Source organism: Cebus imitator, unplaced genomic scaffold, assembly GCF_001604975.1.
Source record: "Cebus imitator isolate Cc_AM_T3 unplaced genomic scaffold, Cebus_imitator-1.0 Scaffold44, whole genome shotgun sequence".
In the NCBI taxonomy this organism is placed as follows: Eukaryota; Metazoa; Chordata; class Mammalia; order Primates; family Cebidae; genus Cebus; species Cebus imitator.
Window position 1 is genome coordinate 4,686,415 of NW_016107359.1, and position 26,312 is coordinate 4,712,726.

Sequence of the window (26,312 nt, forward strand, 5' to 3'; positions counted from 1 at the left end):
AGTGGGGGTGATGAGGCAGGATATATGCCTATGACCCTCTGCAAGGGAGACAGGAAGGCCACAGAGGATTCCTGGTGTCAGTCCTGGCACCCACAGGCAAGAAGAGCTTAGGAGATTGTGAGAGCAGTGACAGGCAGGGTCCCTGCCCGCAGGCCTCCTTTCCCATACCCATTCCATGAAGCTGCCCCCTGAGGAGGTCTGGTGCTGGCGGCCTCACCCTCTGCGGTTGGGACCCTGGCAGGCAGTGTGGTGCAATGGTGTAAGAACCAAATTTGCAGTCAGGCAAACAGTGCCAATTACACCCTGCCGCTTCTGAACTATGGGACCTTGTCCTTTGTCCATCTGAGCCCCAGTTTCCTCATCTGAAAAATGAGGATAATTTTATACAGTGACATAATAGTGATGAAACAGAACACCTAAGACACGCCTGCCCTCAACAAACCACCTGTGGCCCGGATGTCCTGTCTTTATCTCCTGCCATGGTACCCAAATATTTCAGCATTTAGTAAAGACGGGTTCTTCAATTTCAAAGCCCAGTGACGTAAGAGTCTTCCAAGCTCTGTGAAGGAAGTGCAGCCTGGGGGTAAGTGGGCAAGAAATGCATGTCAGATATTGCATGGCATTCCGATATTGATTGATTGACATTCAGCCCTTATATCCCCCTTTCCATATCCTTCTGTGTATTTTTTGGAGCCATTGGAATATTATATTTCCCCAAACTCCCTCACCAGTTGGGTATTGGATACATAGGTTCTGCCACTGAAGGGAGATAGAAGGTAGGAAGAAGAGGACCCCTAGCCTGCATTGACTCTGGCAGAAGCAGCCAATTGCAGACACCAAATGTGCTGCAGCGGAATGCCATTTCCAATCGTAGCAGCAGTGACAGCTCCTACTCAGGCCACTTGTCCTCTGGAGCAGCTTAGCAGCGATGTGAGCTCACAGGTGTCAGCCCCAAGTGGTAGCAGGTCCCTGATCTCTAGATAAACCCATGTCTCCATTTTGCAACTCCGGCCCTTACAAAACCTTTGCAACCAGTCCCCTGCATTCAATCCCTTTCTGCTTGAAATATCTAGAATGGTTTATGGTTTTTTTTGTTTTCTGGGGTTTCTGTTTTTTTTTTTTTTTTTTTTACTAGACTCCTGATTGACACAACAGGCTTGAAAGAGCCAATCCAGAACTGTCTCCTAACATTTTTGAATTCCTCTCTTTACATCAGTTGGGTTCTCAACTCAGGCTGCCAATTAGAATCACCTAGAAGTTTAAAAAACACTGATGCCAGCCAGGCACAGTGGCTCACCCCGTATCCCCAGCCCTTTGGGAGGCCAAAGTGGGTGGATTGCTTGAGCTCAGGAGTTCAAGGCCAACCTGGGCAACATGGTGACATGGCAAGACCTCATCTCTGCTAAAAATACAAAAATTAAAAAAATAGCTGGCATAGTGGTGTGCACCTGTGGTCCCAGCTACTCAGGAGGCTGAGGTGTGAGGATCACTTGAGCACAGGGGGCCAGAGGATGCAGTGAGCCAAGATCACACCACTGCACTCCAGTCTGGGCAGCAGAGTGAGACCCTGTCTCTCACACACACACACAAACACCACACTTATGCCTATATGCCCTATACTTCTAGAGATTATTACTGAATTGCTCAGACACCAGAGCTTTTTAAACTCACCCAGATGATTTCAATGTGCAGCCAGCTTTGAGATCTACTGCTCCCTTTTTAAACATTTTCTCTGAGACAGTGTCTTGCTCTGTCACCAGGCTGAGTGCAGCATTACAATCACAGCTCACCGCAATCTCCACCTCCTGGGCTCAAGTGATTCTCCTGCCTACGCCTCCTGAGTAGCTAGGATTACAGGCACATGCCTGTAATCCTAATTATATATATATATATATATATATATATATATATACACACATACATATATGGTTGTTGTTCACAGAGGTTACCTGAGAAATTGTTTGTATTTTTTTATAGAGATAGGGGTTTCACCATATTGCCCAAGCTGGTCTTGAACTCCTAGCCTCAAGTGATCTGCCTGACTCGGCCTCCCAAAGTGCTGGGATTACAGGCATGAGCCACTGAGCCCAGCCTGAGATCCACTGCTCTCTGTCATGCCAAGCTGTTTCTGGCCTTTCTCTATGATCCTGAATGGACCAGCAGTGGATCCAGGTCTACATCAGCCAACTCCAGCAAACTTAGAACAATTATTAAGCTATTATCAATGTAATGAGATTTCAGGTGATTTAATTATCTTATACTTTTCTGAACTGTTTTAATGAATATTGTTTAAAATTATTTTGGCCAAGTTAGGCAGATCACAAGGTCGGGAGATCGAGACCATCCTGGCCAACAAGGTGAAACCCCAACTCTACTAAAAACACAAAAAAATTAGCTGAGTGCGGTGGCGCACACCTGTAGTCCCAGCTACTTGGGAGGCTGAGGCAGGAGAATTGCTTGAACCCAGGAGGCAGAGGTTGCAGTAAGCCGAGATTGTGCCACTGCACTACAGCCTGGGCAACAGTGTGAGACTCTGTCTCAAAAAAAAAATTATTTTGAAATCTATTTTCACAAAGAGAAATGGTCTTCCTGTCTTCTCTAGCATGTAACTATACCCACATCACTAAATCTAGCCCAAACTAAAATTATACTCTACGAGCCTTGTTTATATCTCCTCAAAATTCATTCTTAGACACATCATCGGGGCTTCTGAAAATGCAAATAAGCAACAGGTTACAGATACGTAGCCATATGTTCTCCTCATTGTTGTGGTTATGCTCTGGGTGAATGGAGCCTCAGGCTGGCCACTCCCAACTCTAAGCAGTCTGATCTTTAACCCAGAGTGCTGCACAAATAGTCGTTTTCTATGATCATTTCCTGGCTCATTTCCCACCCTGCTCAATCCCTCCCTGCTCTACCCCAGGCCACGTGGTATTTGGATTTGGGTTACTGGCATAGCAAAATGAGAAGTAGGTCATGTAGCAATTCCTATTCCAAGGGAGGGACTGCCTCTTTAGGCAGAGGAGAGGCAACCCAACCTTTGTTGGGCAAGGGTTATTTTTGTTTTGTTTTGTTTTTGTTTTTTTGTTTTTTGAGACTGAGTCTCACTCTGTTGCCCAGGTGGGAGTGCTGTGGGATCTTGGCTCACTGCAACCTCCACCTCCCAAGTTTGAGTGATTCTCATGCCTCAGCCTCCCGAGTAGCAGGGATTACAGGCATCCGCCACCTTGCCCAGCTAATTTTTATATTTTTAGTGGAAACCAGGTTTCACCATGTCGGCGAGGCTGGTCTTGAACTCCTGACCTCAAGTGATCTGCCCTCCTTGGCCTCCCAAAGTGCTGGGATTACAGGCCACCGCACCCAGCCTGGGCAAGGGTTCTTCTTGAGGCAACCCTCTTGAAACTCAACTTTTGAGTTTCAGAAGTCTTTGAGGATTGGGATTTGCTGCTGTTGTTGTTAACCTAACTGAGACCCCTGATTTTGCTTTCCAATTTAATCTAATCCAGTGCTTCCCCACTTTCTTCATAGCATGGCTCAGCCTAACCCATACTATCTCTAGGTCACGATGCCAAGCTGTGTACTCAAACCCAGAGACACCAAACTGTCATGCCTTTGGGCTGCTGTCCATGCCATTTCCTCTGGATGATATATCCTTTTTTTTCTTCTTCTTCTTTTTTTCTTTTTGAGACAGAGTTTTGCTCTTGTTGCCCAGGTTGGAGCGCAATGGTGCCATCTCGGCTCACTGCAACCTCTGCCTCCCAGGTTCAAGCTATTCTCCTGCCTCAGCCTCCCAAGTAGCTGGGATTACAGGCATGTGCCACCACACCTGGCTGATTTTTTGTATTTTTAGTAGAGACAGGGGTTTCTCCATGTTGGTCAGGCTGGTCTCAAACTCCCGATCTCAGGTGATCCGCCTGCCTCGGCCTCCCAAAATGCTGGGATTACAGGCATGAGCCACCGCACCTGGCCAAAACTTTTCTTTTTCTTTTGAGACAGAGTCTCACTCTGTAGCTCAGGCTGGAATGCAGTGGCATGACTTGGGCTCACTGCAACCTCTGCCTCCCGGGTTCAAGCAATTCTTCTGACTCAGCCTCCTGAGTAGCTGGGACTATAGGCGCATGCCACCATGGCTAATTTCTTAGGTGATATATTCTTAAGGTTAGATAAGCCCTGGAAACATATGGGTATTTCTTATACACCACACACTTTGCTAGATTCTAGCACTACATACATTACTCCCCAGCCCATGCCATCAGCTCTTAGTAGCCTGGCCCAATGTCATCTCCCTTATGAACTTTTTTTTTTGAGACAAAGTCTTGCTCTCTCGCTTAGGCTGGAGCATAGTGGTGCGATCTTGGCTCACTGCAACCTCCTCCTCCCAGATTAAAGCAATTCTCCTGCTTCAGCCTCCCAAGTAGCTGGGATTGCAGGCAGGCATCACCACACACCACTAATTTTTGTATTTTTAATAGAGATGAGGTTTCACCATGTCGGCCAGGTTGGTCTCAAGCTCCTGAGCTCCAGTGATCTGCTCACCCCAGCCTCCCAAAGTGCTGGGATTACAGGTGTGAGCCACTGTGCCCGGCCCTCCTTCACAAATTTTTTCCTGGACTCCCCACAGATAAAATTAATGATTTTCTCATTCTTTGTTCCAACACAGTTATTTCCACATGAAATAAACCCTTGGCATTCATAAATTAAAAATTCCTACTTTAAGCAATTCAAAAGTTACCCTACAAAGTGAGTCTATGGGGTGTCATCATTTGTCATTTTGCCAAAGCACAAATGGGAATCGTTCTCACTAAAGAGCTGGAGAAGAGTCTACTTCCTCTTGGAAGCCTTGCCTGATACTCCATCCTACTCAGCCTCAGATTGGTAGCCCTCTGACTCAGTTGGGATACGTCCAGCTCAGATGGAAAACGGGAATAACCATATTTACTTTCTGCACAGCAGAGTCTGACATGGGTGGTTCCAGGGTTTGCTCAGCTCCTCGACCATGTCAGGGGTCTGGATCAGGACTTTTGCAAGTCTCTTGGCCAAGTGCACATCATCACATGCACCACATGATATCAGTAGCTCTAAACAGCAGCTCCCCACATAACTTCATTTCAGGTGATAGAGACAGAAGACAGCCAAGGGTCCCGAGTGAAACCCTGCCTTCAAGCCTAAAACAGCCTGAAGACTGAAAAACTGGCCGCTGGTCTTGGATGAAGTCTGCTCTTTACCAGGTGATTCTGAAAAACGCCCACCTGTGCACTGGGAGGATGGGGTGGAGCCTTGGGAAGTTCACACCATTTGTAGCAGGGAGGAGTCTGGCCTCTTCAGTACCTGGGTGGTAACCTAACATTCAGTCTGTGAGGTGGGAGGTTGTTGGCAAGACCCCTCTCACTTTGCTGAGAGTTTTTCTTTCTTTTTCCTTTTTGCCCAATAAATTCCATTTTCCTCACCCTTCTATATGTCCAGGAACCTAATGTTTCCTAGTTGTCAAGAGCCCAGTTTCAGCTGAACTAAGGATGAAGTTCTGCAACACAGGTGAGACGAAAAGATAGGCCTCCTTTCCATCTCACATTTCACCACAAAGCAAAAAGCTGTCCTGAAACTCCATTGACTTTTCCTTTTATTTAATCAGCCAGAATTTGGTCATGTGCCTAACCCGAAACCAAATACTAGAACTGGTAAACCAGGTGACATGCCTGATTGTGATCAGTGATCTTCAGGCCAGCAGCAGCAGTAGCAGCACTTAGGAACTTGTTAGAAATGCAAATTATTGGGCCAGGCACGGTGGCCCACCCATAATCCCAGCACTGCGGGAGGCCGAGGCAGGCGGATCATTTGAGGCCAGGAGTTCAAGACCAGTCCTAGCCAACATGGTGAAACCCCGTCTCTACTGAAAATGCAAACGTTAGCTGGGCATAGTGAAGCACGCCTGTAGTCCCAGCTACTTGGGAGGCTGAGGCAGGAGAACTGCTTGAACCCAGGAGGCAGGGGTTGCAGTGAGCTGAGATCGCAGAGTAAGACTCTGCTTAAAAAAAAAAAAAAAAGAAAAGAAAGAAAATTATTAGGCTTCACCTAGACCTACTGAATCAGAAACTCTGGGGATGGAGCCAGGATTCTGGGTTTTCCCAAGCCCTCCAGGTGACTCATGCAAGCCAAAATTTGGAATCACTGGCTTTGCTGTATCATAGTTAACCCTGAGTCTGGGGTAGGGACCTGAGCATCCTGCCTTTTAGAAAAAATCCAGAGTCTATAAACTAAGGAAGAAGAGAGTGATGCTGTTGGGTGGATGACACTCTCCTATTATTTCCGTTTCAATAATGACAATTACATTTCTTTACCAGTTGATTTTCTTGCCGACTCCCTGACTCAACTGCATGCTTCCTGAGAGCAAAAACCTTGTCTCTTATTAGCATTTCTGTTCCTAGCACAATAGAAGGCGCTCAATCAAGGTATGCTGGACAAATGGATAAATGGTAAAGTGGTCTCTCCTTTCTAATTGCCCGCCCCCTTAATAGCTGCTTCCTGCTGCTTTCCACTTAAAGAACATTTTCACATCAGTTCATGTCAGTGAGCCAAGAGCTGTCTCTACCAGGGGGTCTGAGAACAATTATTCATTTGCATATGGGCACAAGTGGAGGCTCTGGCTTTCTGAATGCATGTTGGACCTTTATGTGCATTCATTTCTGTTCAAGAGTGTCCTTGGAGAGCACTGCTGTACAATAACACAGAGCTGAACATGATTGTTAGCTGAGTTCTGGCTGCTGATTCCCAACTGGCAATCTTTCTCAGAGGCAGCTGTGTACTCAGAGTCAACACGACCTGGAAAAAAGCCTCCAGGCTTCATCCACAGCAAGAGCAGCATCGAGGCAATGGCAGATAGCTGCCCTCATTTTGTTCTCCCTAGCACAGTGACCTGGACAAGCCTCCTGGGCTTTCTGAAGGCACTTGTATTAGGTGTAAAGGACAGAAACCCAAATGCAAAGTGGTGAGAACAGAGAGATAGGGGAAGACTTACAGGCACATATACCTGCAAAGCCCTAGGGTACTGTCAGTTTCAGCTGCAGCTGGATCCAGATGCTCAACGTCCTCAGGAAACTTCTTCATCACTCAAATGAATCTCTTCTAGATGGCTTCATTCTCCTGTAAGCTTTCACAAAACAAGCCAGGAGCAGCTCCAGGAACATACCATCCACTTGGCATTCACAGCAGAAAGTCCCTCTCACAACAGAGTCAGCAAAAGTCCTGGAGCTGACTCTCCTTGTCCTCACTTAAGTCACGTGAACATTCCAGGGTAATCAATGGCCTAGGCTGGCATAAGTGCCCCACTTGGAGCAGGGGTATTGGGTAGGATGGGATCAGTCTCACCTAAACCACAGGGACTTACAGTGAAAAAGGTGTATCCGCCAGCGCCCCCGCCACCAAATCATAGTGCTGTTACCAGAGGAGGGGGGAATGGTTGCAGAAGAGGCAAAACCCACTGATGCCCCATCTACCACTGTTCTTTCTTTCAGGTCCTTAAGTAGCACTTCATTAAAAAAAAGGCACCCACATTCATGCAGAGCTAGGTATCGTTTTCCAAGACAGGGAATGAAATAAAGTGCCTCCTAAGAACGAATAGTGCAGACTCTCTCACAGGCTTGAAATAGCTCCCAGTGCTACAGAGCAGGGCTGAGGGACGGCACCAGCAGCCTCACTCTCGTGTAATTTAATCCTCCAGAGCATCTGCCCTGAACATTCAGCTCCATGAACACCCACTCCCTCCCCCACCCTCTGCTGTGGTCCACCCCCTCCCTCCCATGTTTTCTTGGCCTGCTTTACTGTCTTTTTGTAATCATCAGCTAACATCTGCTACATGTTATTCGTGGCAGGAAGGATTTTTTTTCTCCTTTACCCTTCTTCCTCCTGGGGTTGAATGCGAAATAGACTAGAAAAGCAAAATGAGGCAGACAGGCTTCTTAACATAATAACCTAAAAATGTGTGAAGCTGGGAAGTGTCCAATGTTTGGATCCCTCCCTCTGCGACTCCCTGAGGGCAGGCCCTCTTTTTCCAGCACTCTGCTGGCTCAAAGCCTGAATCCATCCAGGAAAGAACAGGATGAAGCTGAGAGACTGACCATTTAAATTGAGGAAGAGGATGAGGGTTTAAGAGAAGGCAGAGCGATGTAAAGAGGAAGAGATCAGAAATCCAAGAGGGAGAGAAGGGGAAGGCAAGATGTTTGCTTGCAATCTTTCAAGGGGCCTGTGTATTTTCCATCTGTAAGTAGAAGATGATGCCAGCTATAGAGGGAGATAGTCTTTAAATCAATGACCAAATCTAGAACTTAGTCCCTTCCTCCCCATAGCTTTTACCAGCAGTTTGTGAGATAAAATAAAAAAGGTGGATAGCAAAGGAAGAAGAGACAATCTGGCTCAAACAGTTCTAAACTGAGGTTTTCCACACCAGAGGAAAAAACCAAGCAGGAAGCTGGTAAAATAGGGCAGAGAGGCTGATACTGACAGGCCAGGGAAGGTCTCCAAATGCCAGTGGGACCTCGACCCCAGCTGGTGTCCAGGCTCTTGAGCATCATGAGAACAAATTCAAGGACAAGTCAGAAAATTGTGAAAGTACAGAGATTTATTGCAAAGGGAAAAGTACACACTCAAGAAGAAAGTGCATGGATCCTCGAGAGAGTGGTGCAATGGAATTTGGGGTTTCTATCTTTACAGATTTCTTAACCAAGGATCAGAATATTTATGAAGGGCGGACCTTGTGATCCACCCACCTCAGCCTCCAAAAGTGCTGGGAAAGGTGGTGATTTCTCAGAACTGTGGTGCTACCCATTTTTATACCAAATACAGGTGTTCCCGGAACTGTCATGGCACTGTGGAGGGGGTCGAGGGTTGAGTATGCTAATGAGTGCATAAATGAGGTCTAGGAGGAAACTAGGTCAGATCCAGCACCATGTTGGATCCAGCCTATCTTAGCCAGGTTGGCCCACACCATGGTTTTTCTTTTTTTTTTTTTTCCCCTGCCTCTGGTTTATTTGTACAAATAGCACAGGAGGACCCTAGCCCCACACAGATGGCAGCCCGGGCATTGGGGGTGTGAGGGGGTTGCACCAGTCCTTCTGTCCTCACGTTGGCAGACAGAGATTCTACTCTGAAGCCTTTGTAGGGGCCTGGGCACCTTTGGGAGCCTGAGCTAGAACTGAAGCTGGAGCTGTAGCCTGGGCCTTGGTTTGATCCTTAGACTTGGCCTTTGGCTGGCAGAGCCTGAGCCCCTTGGCAATGTGGGCACGAGCACACTTCCCAAGCTTGGGGTGGGCAATGTAGGCAAGTGGATCGAGCTTGCAGTTGACACCCTGTAGGATCTTGGGCTTAATCTCCTTGGGCTTTACGAGGGCCTTGGTGGCCTCGGCACCTGCACTCATGGCCTTGGCCTTGCTGGCCTGCATCTTCTTTAGGCTCTTCTTGTTGTGCTTCTTGGCAAACAGCGTGTTCCTCAGGAACCTGGGGTCCACCCCCTTAAGAGATTTGTATCTTTGTAATCGGGGTTTCTTGATACCATTTCTGTGCCATTTTTATAGGACTGGTTGTGTGTGGTGTGGTTCTCGGACTTGGCCACGTCTGTACTTTAAGCTGAGGCTCCCCTTTTCTTTTCTTTTCTTTTTCTTTTTTTTTTTTTTTTTTTTTTTTTTTTTTTTTTTTTTTTTTTTTTTGCTGAGACAAAGTCTCACTCTGTTGCCCAACCTGGAGTGCAGTGGCGAGATCTTGGCTCACTGCAACCTCCACCTCCTGGGTTCAAGAAATTCTCCTGCATCAGCCTTCCAAGTAGCTGGGACTACAGGCATGCACCACCATGCTCCGCTAATTTTTGTATTTTTAGTAGAGACAGGGTTTCACTATGTTGGCCAGGCTGGTCTTGAACTCCTGACCTCATGGTTCACCCACCTCAGCCTCTGAAAGTGCTGGGATTACAGGCATGAGCCACCACACCCGGCCAACACCGTGGTTTTTCAAAGTTTTATCAGCCTATAGCCTTTAGTCATGTGAAACTGCTATCTGGAATTCTTGCTCACCTGTGAGCATCCTGTATTACTCCTGTCCGGGACCACCCACAGAGCTCCAGCTGCCTGTGGACATCCTTTCAGACTCAGTGTCTGTACTTCATCAGCAAATCCATCTGTGTCATGGATCAGACAGCTGCTTCTTTTCCAACACAGGACTAAACCTATGGGATCATATATTTATTTATTTCAAAATATTTGACTAGTAAATTGCAAAGCATAATGTATCATAAAAAGGATAGTTTGCTGATTTCAAAATTCTCTATTGAATTTATCTCTCAAGTGAATGTAATTCTTCTCCTCTATTAAACCTGTAACACTCCCCTACATGTGAATACATGAGCCCTTTCCAAGGAACTCACTCTGACTTCTCATCAGTTAAGTGGAAGCTGACTTCTCTATTTCTCAGTTTCTTCCAGTGGAACCCTTCTTTTCTTCCCACAGACCACAAAGACTCATTTGGTTTTCTTCTCCCTTGCCCCCTGTAACTGATTCTACTTTCTCTGTCTTTTGTGTCTATATTGGTCAGGATTATTAGTGGCAGAGAAGAACCCTCTCCAACTAGCTTAAACACAAAGAGATTAATTAAAGGGTATTAGGTGACCAAATGCATTTTTTTTTTGAGACGGAGTATCACTGTGTTGCCCAAGCTGAAGTACAGTGGCCTGATCTCGGCTCACTGCAACCTCTGCCTCCTGAGTTCAAGCAATTCATCTGCCTCAGCCTCCTGAGTAGCTGGGATTACATGTGTGTGCCACCACACCTGGCTCATTTTTGTATTTTTAGTAGAGATGGGTTTCACCATGTTGGCCAGGCTGGTCTCGAACTCCTGACCTCAAGTGATCTGCCTGCCTCTGCCTCCCAAAGTTCTGGGATTACAAGTGTGAGCCACCGTGCCCGGCCTCCTAATGCATTTTTGAAAGGACTAGGGGAACAGCTTTGAACTAGGGAACCACCCTGGTCGGATTTTCTAACAAGAACCTCACTATTGCCATCACATGCCTCTTAGCATCTCTGACCAGGATTCTCTTTATAATCGCAGTGCATGGTAGTCACATTGAGGACATTTTACCATTTTCAGCAGATGAAGTCTTATCCTGATATACTGGTATACTAATGATTGATATACTAGAATGGAAGGGAGGCATCAATGGGTAAGGGACTTCAGGAGCCTGACAGTGGAGGAATTGCTGCCTTTAAAATACAGCGAGCGCCTGTATTTCACTCAGAGAATTAAGGTGCTTCAGGCAAAATTAGGTGTCTTTTTCTAATTAATACAAAGATGCTGTACAAGTTAGCCATAACCACTCCCATGACGTCAGACAGGAAACAACAGAAACTTCACCACCTCTATTCCAGAAAAGACAAAAACCTCCCCTGGGGGTGCTTTTGAGAAGATGCAGTCTCGTGCCCTCAGCCAGGATCACACCCTCAGCCAGGGGCTCAATTCTACCTTGATGTCTCACCCAGCGGGTGTTCTGGTGGAGTGGTCCCCTGAGGAACCCTAACTGCAACAGAGTCTAGTACTCACCCGCTTCTGCTGTCCAGCCCCTACCCGCAGGAATTCATAGAATGACATTCTGCAAACCAGTCTTCACTCACAATCTCTGAGATTTGCAGTGGAGCAGGCACATCATGTCTCTCTGCTCCTTGCTTTTCACAGCCTCTGAAAAACACCACTCAGCCTCTGATCTTTAAAAGGTTCTGCTGATCCCTGTGGCGTAAATCTGAGAAGCGATGCAAGAGAGAGAAATTCTGGAATCAGCAAAAATGCCCCTTTTTACAATGTATTATGCTTTGCAATTTACTATTGAATGTTGTATTCTATTTACAAAGCTGCTGAAAATCTCAAAAAGTTCTCTCTGGATATATTTCTTCAGCGTATTGAAATGCAAATGAGCTCTGTTTCAACTAGGTAATCTGAGCACACACATGAATAATTACCACTCCCACCACCTGATGCCTCATTAAAATGACTGGAAAGGAAGAGAATGCAAAGGAGGTGTCAACAGCTACCCTCTCAAAAAGGTTTCAGAGACTGAGAGTGGAGGATGTCCCCATCTTTAAAATACAAGGAGTGCCTGACCCAGGGAAGAAAGTGGGCAGCCCCTCAGAGGGTCTTTGTCAGGCGGCCAAGCTGTCCCCAAATAGCAGCAGTTGCTGGGTCTGCTGACTTGCCCCACTTTCTCAACTAGATGTCATTTACTACTTAAGAGCACAACAGACAGCATGAGCCTGATACTCCCATCAGTTCTGCTTACCCCCAAGCCTTATGGGTGCAATGCCAGTGCTGGCCAAGTGAATACTGCCCTTGAGGAACACTGAGTTCATGAAACCCTCAGTCTTCCAAGGGAATTGCTAGCACACCTGCCCCATCTTTGCCCTAGAGGAAGACGTTATCATTTTTCGTTTTTTTTTTTTTTTGAGTCAGAGTCTCGCTCTGTCACCCAGGCTGGAGTGCAGTGGCATGATCCTGGCTCACTGCAACCTCCACCTGCTGGGTTCAAGCAATTCTCCAGCCTCAACCTCTCAAGTAGCTAGGGTTACAGGCACCTGCCACCACACATGGCTAATTTTTGTATTTTTAGTAGAGACAGGGTTTCACTGTGTTGGCCAGGCTGGTCTCAAACTCCTGACCTCAGGTGATCCACCTGCCTCTGCCTCCCAAAGTGCTGGGATTACAGGCATGAGCCACCACAACTGGCCGACACTGTCTTTATCACAGTGATACAGCTCTGATGATTAGAGGAACACCAGGGTTCTTGGTCTTCATGCCAATTTAGGTAAAATGACATGGACACATATGAAGTGGTTTTAAGGAGTGGAGAGTTTAACAGGCAAGAAGAAAGGGAGAAGAGGGAAGAAGCACCCCATACAGAGACAGAGGGAGGGGGGCTCCAAAGCCAAAAGAGGAGGTCCCTCTGCTACAGATACCAACCAGGTATATATGCAGAGTCTCAAGGAGGCAGTGTTTGGTTTGCATAAGGCTCAGGGGATTGATTTGACTAGGCATGTCACTCACATAGCCCTCCAAAAAGCTGGCCCTCCCACTGTAGTCTTTTAATATGCAAATGTGGGACACCATGATGTTCTACACACCTGGGGATGTGTGGGGGCAGCCAGGTTGCCAAGAACATGTGGGGAAAGGGCAAGAAGGCCAAGAATCCCAATGTTTGGGTGGACCCAGTTTCTAATGGTCTGCATTTGCATATCCAAGGTTTCTGGCCTGGCTCTAAGAGCTGGGGCTTTACCAGAAACTTTTCCAGAGATGCTTTAAAAAATGAAAACTTCCCAAGGACCCCTTTTCCTACAACAGCAGTGGTCAGGAAACAAAACTGTCCTTTGACCCAGAAGGAGACATATATCTCGCTTCCAAAGATGTCTGCTAAGCGAACAATCTTTAAAAGATTGTCTGGTCAAAAGCTACCATAAAATGCATTAAACACCAAGAGAATGGCCTCCCAACATTCTGTGGTATGAGAAGCAGAAGGTGAAGTAAGGTGGAAAAAAGAGTTCAATGAAAGGTCTGTGGGCCAGACACAGTAGCTCACGCCTGTAATCTCAGCACTTTGGGAGGCTGAGGCAGGTAGATTACTTGAGGTCAGGAGTTGGAGACCAGCCTGACCGACAAGGTGAAACCTCAGCTCTGTTATGAAAACAAAAATTAGCTGGGTGTAGTGGCTCATGCCTGTAATCCTAGCACTTTGGGAGGCCAAGACAGGTGGACTGCCTGAAGCCAAGAGTTCAAGATCAGCTTGGCCAACACAGCAAAATTCTATCTCTACTAAAAATACAAAAAATTAGCCAGGCGTGGTGGTGTGCATCTGTAATCCTAGCTACTCAGGAGCCTGAGACAGGAGAATTGCTTGAACCCAGGAGGCAGAGGTTGCAGTGAACTGAGATCATGCCACTGCCCTCCAGCCCAGGTGATAGAGTGAGACTCTAAGGCAAAAAAGAAAAGAAAGGTCTGTGTAAGAGGGACAATGTCTAGGTAGCCACTGTTCCAATCCTAGGTGGGTGGATGGGGAGTCATAAGCCGATACCTTTCCACCCTCTCAAATTCCAAGACCAATATAGGGGGTTTCTACCCAATGAGTTTCAGGTTGTTAGAAACAAATTTTCAGTGCCATAAAATAAATAGCACTCAAACATAAATTTTCTCAGCAAGGCAAATTTACTTCTATAGAAGGGTGTGTCTTGTGGATAGAGCAATGGCAAGAGCACACTGGACAAGAGAGGGGAAGGGGTTCTTATCCTAACGCAGCTAGTCCCTACTGCTGTATCATTCCCCTACTGGCTAGGGTTGGACCGCACAGTCTAAGCTAATTCCAATCAGCTATTTTAAAGAGAGCAAGGGATGAGCCAGAGTGGTGGAATGAGCAGTTTTGGCAGTTACAGAGCAGGTGACTATGGATGACTAAGGACAGAGCACATGATAGAGGATAGGAGGGGGTTGTTTACTGAGAACAAAAAACAGGGAAGCTGAACATACTGATATATTGGTTCTCTGAAGAGGAATTTACTGATTTACTGTACCCTACAAGGTTACAGCTTCCTTTTCTGGGGCTTATTGAAGCCACAGGGTGTTATGAAATGTGGATTAACCTTATAGGATAAATAATATAGGGATTGAGCAAAGGTTTGGAGATGGACAGGAGTCACTAGATTACACTGACATTGAAGGAGATGCTGCCTACTATGAAAGAGACTGTTCTCAAGGGATGTCAGTAGGAAGCAGAGCCAGCTGAGCCCCTGGGGGCAGGTAAGAACCTATGAAGACCACTGATCTGCAGATAATGACTCAGCTCCTACCCAGTTCCTGGGTTCTTGACAAAACCATTTAAAGAAAAGCCCCTTATTCCTGCCCAGGTGGCCCCTTCAGATCAGGCCCTCTCTCAGAGAAACCCCCAGACCTGGATCCCCACTCCTATCCTCCAGTGGAGATGTTCACCTTTTAGAATCAAACTCTACAAACAAAGCAAGGAGGAGTCAGTTATGGTTACAGAATGGAATGTAAAGCTTATCAGCCTTGACAAGGTGAAAGGGAAACAATAGATGTCAGTAAAACATGGACAGAGAGTCTAAAGAATAGGTAAGCTTTTTTTTTTTTTTTGCTTTCAATAAAGGGAGAAGTCAAGAAGGTACTGTTTGAAATCACACTAGAACAAGAAAGAGAGATTCTAGTCCATTACTTAATGTTAGAAACCAGTAGAGGAACTGAAAATAATGATATAGCTCTCCTGGGACAGGAGTGTGAGCAAGTTAAATCCTTCTCTTTCACAACAGGAAATCAAGAGATAATGTCTAAAGATGATAAACCAGGAAATAGCAAGCTGTGTAAACATAGTATTTAGACACACAGAGCTAATTACTAAAAACAAATGAAACTGCCTGGTGGCAGCCTGGGCACAGGGATAGGTGGATACCTCTGTAGAATTAATTTTTTTTTAATCTGTCTCTCTACCTTTCCTATTGCGTTCCACAGATAAAAGGTTTTTGTTGTTGTTGTTGTTTGGTTTTTTGTTGTTTGTTTGCTTGTTGTTTGTTTATTTGAGATGGAGCCTCATTCTGTTGCCCTGGCTAGAGTGCAATGGTGTGATATCAGCTCACTACAACCTCTGCCTCCAGGGTTCAAGCAATTTTTATGCCTCAGCCTCTCCAGCATCTAGGATTACAGGTACGCACCACCATGCCCAGCTAATTTTTGTATTTTTAGTAGGGATGGGGTTTCACCATGTTGGCCAGGCTGATCTTGAACCCTTGACCTCAAGTGATCCACCCGCTTCAGCTTCCTAAAGTGCTGGGATTACAGGTGTGAGCCACCACACCCCGCCTGTTTGTTTGTTTTTGAGACAGGGTCTCATCATGTCACCCAGGTGAGAGTACAGTGGTGCAATCACAGCTCACTGCAGCCTCAAACCCCTGGGCTCAAGCACTCTTCCCACCTAAGCCTCCCGAGTAGCTGGGACTACACTACAGGCACGCACCACCATACCCAGCTAATTTTTTTCTTTTTCTGTAGAGATGGGAGTGGGGGCAGGGTCTCACTTTGTTGCCCAGGCTGGTCTCGAACTCCTAGCCTCCCAAAGTGCTGGAATTACAGGCATGGGATCACCATGTCCAGCCAATAAAAACTTCTTAAGCTTCTTTTCTTCTCTTTATTCCTGGAAAAACGCATCAATCTAGTCCCTTCTTCCCCCACCAGCACTAATTTTAAGGGTGTTCACTAAATGAGGGATGTTCAGTTGATCAAACTGTGTAGGAAAATCTCTCCTCAAATCGCGTTTTTCCTCTGCTCTCACACCACAACAATCATCAACATAGAAGATTTCTGTGACCAAACGTGGGGGATTCCCCCACACATACCAAGCAGCAACACCAGCTGGGTGTCCTCTAATTCAGTTCCAACAGTAGCTGCCCAGAAATGGTGTCAGATCCCACAAGTTGAGGACTTAATCCCTAAGACTGCCCCCCCAGCCCCCATACACACACCAGTTGCAAGATCAGCCCTCCAGAACCTCTTACTGACCAGCTTCAAGTTGGGGTTCCCATGACCCCCCTCTATGGGTTCAACTAATTTGCTGGAGCAGCTTACAGAACTCAGGGAAACACATTTGCTGGTTTATTATAAAGGATATAGTTAAGGATACAGCAGAAGAGATGCAAGGGCAAGGTGTGGGGAAAACGGTGCAGTGCTTCCATGCCCTCCCTAGGTGACACCCTCTGGGAACCTCCACCAACTCAGCTACCCAGAGCTCACTGATCCATGTCCTCTTGGGTTTTTACAGAAGCTTCATGACATCAACATTCCATCCCCCGTAGTATAGGGTGGGAGCGCTCTCATGAGGGGGTCTTAAGATCCATGGACTGATTAGGCCAGGCATGGTCACTCATGCCTGTAATCCCAGCACTTTGAGAGGCAGAGGTGAGCAGATCACTTGAAATCAGGAGTTCAAGACCAGCCTGGGCAACATGGTGAAACCCTGTCTCTACTAAAAATACAAAAATTAGCTGGGGCATGTAATGCATGCCTGTAATCCCAGCTACTCAGAAGGCTGAGGCAGGAGAATCACTTGAACCCAGGAGGCAATTTCAGTAAGCCAAGATTGCGCCACTGCTCTCCAGCCTGAACGGAACGAGACTTCGTCTCAAAAAAATAAATAAATAAATAAAATCCACAATCAGAAGGGGAGGGGGGCATTAGAGTGAAAGGAGATCAGGAGGAAGTCAGAGGCCCCCCGCCCCAAGACCTGACACATGCAGCACCCAGCATTCTAATGAAAGACTGTAACACGGGCTATGGGATTTATGAGACAGGAACTTCCATAGCCCTTGTTTCAGTCATTTGAAGCCAGGTTTCCATGGACGAAAACCAATATATATCATAACACCACACAAACATTTGGCTGAATCAAATGCCCGAGACCCAGGTGAGAAATTTCTCTTATTTATTTATTCATTCATTCATACACACATTCATTCATTCAATATATACTTTGTGACTGCTTAATATGCAGTAGACACTGGGGATAGAAATGTTGAGTTTTGGCTTGGTGCGGTGGCTCACGCCTGTAATCCCAGCACTTTGGGATGCTGAGGTGGATGGATTACCTAAGATTAGGAGTTCGAGACCAGCCTGGCCAACATGGTGAAACCCCATCCCTACTAAAAATGCAAAAATTAGCCCAGGGCAGTGGTGAGCGCCTATAATCCCAGCTACTCGGGAGGCTGAGGTAGGAGAATTGCTTGAACCAGGAGGTAGAGGTTGCATGAGCCGAGATCGCATTACTGTACTGCAGCCTGGGCGACAGAGCAAGACTTTGTGTCAAAAAAAAGAAAAGTAATGGTAAGTTTGACAGATTAGGACTGGCCTTCAAGAAGATTCTAGTTTATTAAGAGAGAAGCCTGATTAATTATATACTTAAGTTTACTATGATAAGAGCCGTAAAATCAAAATAAAAGTATAGAAAGTCATGAGATGCTGGCCACAGTGGCTGACACCTGTAATCCTAGCACTTTGGGGGGCTGAGGGGAGCAGATCACTTGAGGTCAGGAGCTTGAGACCAGCCTGGGCAATATGATAAAACCCTGTCTCTACAAAAAAAATGTTAAAAACAAAAATAAAGAAATGAAAGAAAGAGAGAAATAGAGAGAGGGGAAGACAAGAAGAAAATGGAAGGAAGGAAGGAAGAAGGGAAGGGAAGGGGGAAGGGAAGGGGGAAGGAAAGGGAAGGGAAAGGGGAAGAGGAGAGCAGAGGGGAGGGGAGGGGAGAGGAGGGGAAGGGGGAAGGGAGAAGGGAAGGGAGGGAAGGAAAAGAAAGAGAAGGGAGAAAAAAAGAAGGAAAGTCAGGAGAGCTAGAGGTGGGGGGAGCTGTTAGGTGAGAGGAATTCTAACATGTTTCCATTGATTCTGCATTTCTAGCCAATCATACATAGCCCAAGGCAACCAGCGCAACTATCTCAGATACAACTGGATCTCCCTAGTTAAACCTTATAACACTGTGTCTCTCTGGGCCTTGCCCTATCCCTTTGGCTGTATCTGGGAAGAAAGGCGGGGTTCCCTCTGTTCCCAAGGTTTTAGTCTACCCCCACCCCACCCCATCCTGGCTTGCAGATCCCGGAGTTCTCTTGCTTGAAAATTCATCAACTTCCATACGTCCAGGGCATCTACTACACTTACCCAGAGGAATCCTTATAAAGTCCAGGGCACTGGAGCATTGTTTTACATCAGATTTTTTTTTTTTTTTTTTTTTTTGAGATAGGATCTCATCTGTCTCCCAGGCTGGAGTGCATTGGCACAATCAGGGCTTACTGCAGCCTCAACCTCCTGGACTCAAGCAATCCTCCCACCTCAGCCTCTCATTCAGTCTAAGTAACCTAGTCCCTCCTCCCCTACCATGTTAAGCCAAAGAAATGAAGGAGCTCAGACCAAAAATAGTGGTTGTCAAAATGTCCCCTTGGTGGCATCCCACCCATCCTAATGTCACTCCCTCTGTCCCTTCTTGGATCCCCACTTCTACCCCAGGTACCTGATGCCCCATTATTTCCTGATATCCCATTCGTTTCTGATAGCTTTTTTTTTTTTTTTTTTTTTTGGTGGGGTCTCGCTCTGTCTCCCAGGCTGGAGTGCAATGACGAGATCTAGCTCCCTGCAACCTCCTGGGTTCAAGCACTTCTCTGCCTCAGCCTCCCAAATAGCTGGGATTACAGGTACCCACTACCACACCTGGCTAATTTTTGTCTTTTCAGTAGAGACAGGGTTTCACCACCTTTGCCAGGCTGGTCTTGAACTCCTCACCTCGTGATCCACCTGCCTCAGCCTCCCAAAGTGCTGGGGATTACAGGCATGAGCTGCTGCACCCCACCCCTGATAGCTTTTTTTTTTTTTTAAAATTTTAAGCACTTTGTTTAGAGCAGCAAAAAACATATAATTGGATGTACATTATAGGATTTCATAACATTTGAATAATATTAAGATAGCATATTTTCTTTTCTTTCTTTTTTTTTCTGAGACAGGTTCTTTGTTGCTCAAGCTATAGTACAGTGGTGTGATCACGGCTCACTGCAGCCTGGACCTCCTGGGATCAAGTGATCCGCCCGCCTCGGCCCACCCTCGCTCCTCAGTAGCTGGAACTACAGGTGAATGCCACCATGCCTGGCTAAGTTTTAATTTTTTTGTGCAGACAGGGTCTCACTATGTTGTCCAGGCTGCTCTCAAACTCCTGGCCTCAAGCAATCCTACTGCCTTGACCTCCTAAAGTGCTAGGGTTACAGGCATGAGCCATTCCACCAGCCAGCACATTTTCTTAGCATGTAGATTTATAAAAATACCAAGGAGTCAACACAGTAATTCAGTACTCCTCTAAAGTAGTGGTTCCAAACCAGAGGGTTTCCCCCAGCTGCCCTGCCACCATCACCAAGAAGCATTTGTGATGTCAGAAGACATTTCTGAGGGCCACATTTTGATTGGGACTACTGGTATGTACTGGGTAGAAGGCAGAAATGCTACTAAACATCCTACAATGTACGGGACAGCTCCACAGCAAGCAGTCATCAGGCTCAAAGTATCAGAAGCTCTGAGACTGAGAGACCCTGCTTTAGAGTTCTTAAAGATTGTTATTAAGAAATAATTTATACACATTAAAATTTATCCTTTTAATGCACTGTTCTATGAGTTTTTTCACACAAATTTGTGTGTTTATATCTAGTATGTTTAGTAGATAAGGAATGTTGCCATTTTTGAGTCTGTTTTTCATGTTTGGTTTTCTTTGGATGTTGTCCCTTGAAGTCAGGGAGGGTCCTCCTTCATAAGGGGAAGGAATAACTTAACGTGAATTTTGCCAAAAAAAATAGGCCGAGCACAGTGGCTCATGCCTGTAATCCCAGCACTTTGGGAGGTCGAGGTGGGAGGATCATGAGGTCAGGAGTTCAAGACCATCCTGGCCAACATGGTGAAACCCCATCTCTACTAAAAATACAAAAATTAGCTGGGCATGGTGGCAAGCACCTGTAGTAGCAGCTACTCGGGAGGCTGAGGCAGGAGAGTCGCTTGAATGCCGGAGCGGGGGCTGCAGTGAGCAAAGATTGCGCCATTGCACTCCAGCCTGGTGACAGAGCGAGACTCCGTCTGAAAAAAATAAAAAAACAAAAAATAATGGTTGGGCAGGTGTGGCATGGTGGCTCACACCTGTAATCCCAGCATTTGGGGAAGCTAAGGTAGGTAGATCACTTGAGGCCAGGAGTTTGAGGCCAGCCTCGCCAACTTGGAGAAACCTTGTGTCTACTAAAAATATAAAAATTAGCTGGGTATGGTGACACAAGCCTGTAACCCCAGCTACTTGGGAAGCTGAGGCAGGAGAGTCTCTTGAACCCGGGAAGCAGAGGTTGTAGTGAGCCAAGATCATGCCACTGCACTCCAGAATGGGTGACAGAGCGAGACCTTGTCTCGAAAATAATGACAATAAGAATGGGCTGGAAGGGTTAAATATCTGAAAGAGTCTAACAGTGCCTGATCCATGGGGGAAATTCATTAAGTATTGATCCAGCCCATGAATAAGAGAAACAATGTTCTATCTGAGCTGGAAATCCTTGATTCCCTTGTTTCCCTTACTCAGTTCACCACCTACTCCTGTGATTGTACATTTTTCCTCTCTCTTGAATCAGCCCTTTTCTGTCTCCAAGGCTTCCTCCCAGCCCCGGTTGCCTTTATTTCTCGCTTGAACCATGCAGTAGCCCATGGCCAGAAGTTCTGTGGGCCTGACCTAAACAGCTTCCTCAACCCCTAGTCTAAGGGGGAACGAAACTCAGGAGACAAGGAAAGGAGAGTCGGGGCCTACGGAGCAGCCTATGAGTTCATCGCAGCTAAGAAATTTTTTTAAACACACAAAAAAACCTGTCTCCCATGCTAGCCATATTGCATTACTTCATCTAGCATGAAGTTAATCCAGGAAAGAGCCTGTTTCTTGTCAAAAACAGGAAGACAGGCTTTGAGGCATTTTTGAGAGGGCTCTAATCTTGGATTTTCAGTGTCAGGAATCAGAGGGAGGATGAAATCTATGAAAGAAAGCCAACGGGAGAAACATAAGATCCAAGAGGGAAACTTTGAGCTCAGACCATCACATCTTCCAAAGAACCCTACAATTTGCAAGGTATTATCAGTTATCTAGAGCAGGAGGCCAGTAGGTTTCATGGGTGTGTGACCTGCACAGCTGCACGGTCCTGTGCAGAGAAGGGCCCTGCACTTAGTTAACACTTGACAGTCAGTATCTTGAAATTCTAAATAATTTTTGAATAAGGGCCTAAACCTTTTTATTTTGTACTGGAGCCCTGAAAATTATGTAGCTAGTCACAGCGAAGAACCTACTGTATGGAATCTGGAAAACAGAAGTTCTAGGTAGTTATTTCATGTTTTCAGTTTATGTAAAGTGAATTTCTTTGTTTTGTTTTGTTTTTTTGAGATGGAGTCTAGCTCTGTCGCCCAGGCTGGAATGCAGTGGTGCAATCTCGGCTCACTGCAACTGCCATCTTCCAGGTTCAAGCAATTCTCCTGCCTCAGCCTACTGAGTAACTGGGATCACAGGCATCCACCACACCTGGCTAACTGCCTGAACTCCTTACCTCATTATCCACCCACCTCAAATCACATTGATTTCACAATGGAGAATAAACTAGAGGAGAGCCAGTATGGATGAATGCCCACCCAGATCCCCTGACCCTTGTTGCTACACTCTGAAGCGTGCTCACCTCCAGCACCCACAAATCCTCTCAAAGACTCTTTTCTGACCACAGGAAGCTGCTTGGCCTGCAGCTGGGGCCATCCGGAAGTGCTAGAGAGTGAATGCCTGCGGAAGCCACCTTTGGCCAACAGAGAGCTGATGGATATGGGTCTCAATGCCATCGACCCTCAGGATGGATGATGTTCCAGACCATTCTGAGGCATGCCCGGCCCAATTCCCAGTGCTCTCCCCGGGAGTGAGCTCTCGGTGCCCACGGGAGAAATGTGGCTGCTCACTCACCTGCACACTTTCCTGGCTTCCCTTGCCTCCCCGTCTTATTCTCCATTCCCTGTTGGAGTTTCCTGCAATTATCTCCTGAATCAGTGATTCATACTTGCACTCAAATCCTCATTTCAGGATACTTTGGTGGGAACCTAAACAAAGACAAGTCATTTCATCAACATCCAGGGCAGGGTCAAAGAGTGACAAGCTGTATACAGCTCAGGGCTTCTTTCTCTTTAGTTGGCCTCTGAGCTGGCAAACAGAATGCCAAAAATATACACGAGATAAGGATTCAAGTAGGTGAGGGGTTGCATCCTTAGCTCCTCTCTGATGAGTAGCCATAGAGGTGGGAACACGTAGGGTGGTCAGGAGCTACAGATTCACTGCCTTTTATATCACTCAGTGAGGGAGAGGCCTCATCAACGCTCGAGGATCTGTCACCTACCACATATGAAAATTCTTTTTTTTTTTTTTTTATTTTAAGACAGAGTCTCATTCTATCGCCCAGGCTGTAGTGCAGTGGCATGATCTCAGTTCACTGCAACCTCCACCTCCTGGGTTCAAGAGATTCTTGTGCCTCGGCCTCCTGAATATCTGGGATTACAGGCACGCACCACCACGCCCAGCTAATTTTTTGTATTACTAGTAGAGACAGTGTTTTGCCATGTGGGCCAGGCTGATCTTGAACTCCTGGCCTCAGGCAATCTACCCGACTCTGCCTCCCAAAGTACTAGGATTATAGGCTTGAGCCACCGCACTCAGCCAGGTACGGAAATTCTTGCTGTGCTATCATTACTTTACATTCTTTAAGTGACAGAAAATTCAGAACATGGCTTAAACAAGTAGGAAGTAAATTTGCCTTTCATGTAGCAGATTGGTGATCGAGGGCTGCTATATATAGCACTCCTTCCAAGTCTTGCTTCACTGTGTATGTCCTCCATTCCCAAAGTCTCCTCATTCTCCAAGAGGACTGCCCATAGTCCAGTCCTCTCATCCACGCCCCAGACAACAGGAAGAAGAAAATAAGGAATAAAACTCCACCTGCGCCCTTCAAGGCACCATGATAGATGGTTTTTTGTTTTGTTTTGTTTTTTGAGGTTTTTTTTTTTCTTTTCAGACGGAGTCTCGCTCTGTCGCCCAAGCTGGAGTGTAGTGGCACAATCTCGGCTTCCTACAACCTCCACCTCCCCAGTTCAAGCAATTTTCTGCCTCAGACTACGGAGTAGCTGGGATTACAGGCGCCCACCACCACGCCCAGCTAATTTTTGTATTTTTAGTAGAGATGGGGTTTCACCATCTTGACCAGGCTGGTCTTTAACTCCTGACTTTGTGATCCACCCACCTCGGCTTCCCAAAGTGCTGGGATTACAGGCATGAGCCATCACACCCGACCAGATGTTTTATATATATATATATATATATATATATATATATATATATATATATTCTTCACTGCCTAAATCCCAGTGACCAGGATCTAGACTTGTGACTCTACTAAGCTGCAAAGAAGTCTGGGAATTGTATTCATTATTACATTTGTGTGCCCAGGTTGAAAATTGAGTGTTCTGAGCCAGGCACAGTGGCGTATACCTGTAGTCCAAACTACTTGGAAGGCTGAGGCAGGAGGATCCCTTGAGCCCAGGAGTTCAAGTCCAGCCTGGGCAACATAGCAAGATCCTGTCTACTAAAAAGTAATGATGATAATGGTGTTCAAGAGAAGAAGAGAACAAACTGGCAGCCTCCACCACCCCACCCTCAAATAATTTCTTATGTCCTAGGATGGCCCAGGAAGAACAGAATAATTCCTGCTTGTCCCAGAAAGGTGCAGATATGCCCACAAAAGTGGCTGGCTCTCACGGAACCCTGTAAGCTGAAATGGAGTAGGCAGACAACTGCAAACAGACGGATGTCTGAAGACATGCCAACCTCACTAGATAATGAACAAGGTCCAGGAATCATCCACTGCCATGGCACATGTGAGTCCCTACCACCTCCGTAGATGGAACCCAGGGAAAGAAAGGGATGCCAAATTGACTCAGAACGTGCCTGTGCTCCCTTCGTGAAATGAGGCTTATGGTGGCTGTCAGGGCTGTTCACAAATATTCTGGCTCTTCTCCTCCTGGGTAGATGGTAGGATTTGCATTTCTCTGCCCCCTTGAAGTTAGATGTGGCCATGTGATATACTTTAGCCTATGACCCATGAGCAGAAGTGAGATGTGTCCTGTCCAGGTTGAAAATTAAGAGCCCGTGATCATTAATTTTATGTGTCAACTTGGCAAGACCATGGTACTCTGTTTTTAGTCAAACGTCAGTCTAGATGTTGCTGTGTAGGTATTTTGTCCTTGTTCCATTTCTTTCTTTTCTTTTCTTTTCTTTTCATATTTATTACCTTTGCCTCCCCAAATCAATGCTGTGAAGGCATTTTGGACACCTTCCTTAACATTTAAATCTGTAGACTTTGAGTAAAACAGATTACTCCTCATAATGTGGGTAAGCCTCATCCAGTCAGTTAAAAGCATTAAGAGAAAAAGACTGAAGTATCCTGAGAAAGAAATTCAGCCCCCAGACTATCTCTGGACTATAGCTACATCAACTCTTCCCTGGGTCTCCTGCCTGTCATCCTGCCCTGCAGATTTCAGACTTGCCAGCCCTGAGACTAGTGTGAGCCAACAAAGTCTGTGCCTCTGTCTCTCTCTCTCACTCTTTGTGTCTCTCTCTCTGTATCTCTCTTCGTGTCTCTCTCTGTCTCTGCCACTCTGTCTCTCTCGCTCTCATCATGTTCAATTTTTTTTTTTTTTGAGACAGGATCTCACTATATTGCCCAGGCTGGAGATATGTATGTGTATATATATAGAGAGAGTATATGTATATATGTGTGCATATTATATATGTATAGGTGTGCATACACACGTATAGAGAAAGAGAGAGCAAGGCAGAGACAGAGACATGAAAAGTGATACAAAGAGAGACACAAAGTGAGCATGTGTACAACTCCAGTAAGCGCACTGTGCATGCGGCTCCCCCAGCGCTGGCAGGCCACTGCGCATGCGGATAGCCCACCCCAAAGGAAGAATCGGGGAGGCATGGTGCCAAGACCCCAGAAGCATGCGAACATATAAAAACCCCAAGTCGACAGATCAACAAGACAGAAAATTAGTAAGGATATCCAGGACTTGAACTCAGACCTGGATCAAGCAAACCTAATAGATATTTAAAGAACTCTCCACCCCAAATCCACAGAATATACATTCTTCTCAGCACCACATCACACCTACTCTAAAATTCACCACATAATTGGGAGTAAATCACTCCTCAGCTAATGCAAAAAAACAGAAATCATAATAAACAGTCTCTCAGACCACAGTGCAATCAAATTAGAACTCAGAATTCAGAAACTAACTCAGAACCACACAGCTTCATGGAAACTGAACAACTGGCCCTTGAATGTTGACTGGATAAACAATGAAATGAAGGCAGAAATAAAGATGTTCTTTGAAACCAACAAGAACAAAGACACAACATACCAGAATCTCCGGGACACATTTAAAGCAGTCTCTAGAGGAAAATATATAGCAATAAATGCCCACATGAGAAGCAAGGAAAGATGTAAAATCGACACCCTATCGGCAAAACTGAAAGAGCTAGAGGAGCAAGATCAAAAAAACTCAAAACCTAGCAGAAGACAAGAAATAACTAAGATCAGAGCAGAACTGAAGGAGATAGAGACACAAAAAACCCTTCAAAAAATCAATAAATCCAGGAGCTGGTTTTT

General features: G+C 46.0%; 1 pseudogene; it reads right to left on the reverse strand.

Annotated features, from left to right (window-relative positions):
* Positions 1 to 9,131: 9,131 nt before the first annotated feature.
* The window catches only part of LOC119470918, a 22,775-nt pseudogene continuing 5,594 nt past the window's right edge, over positions 9,132 to 26,312 (reverse strand).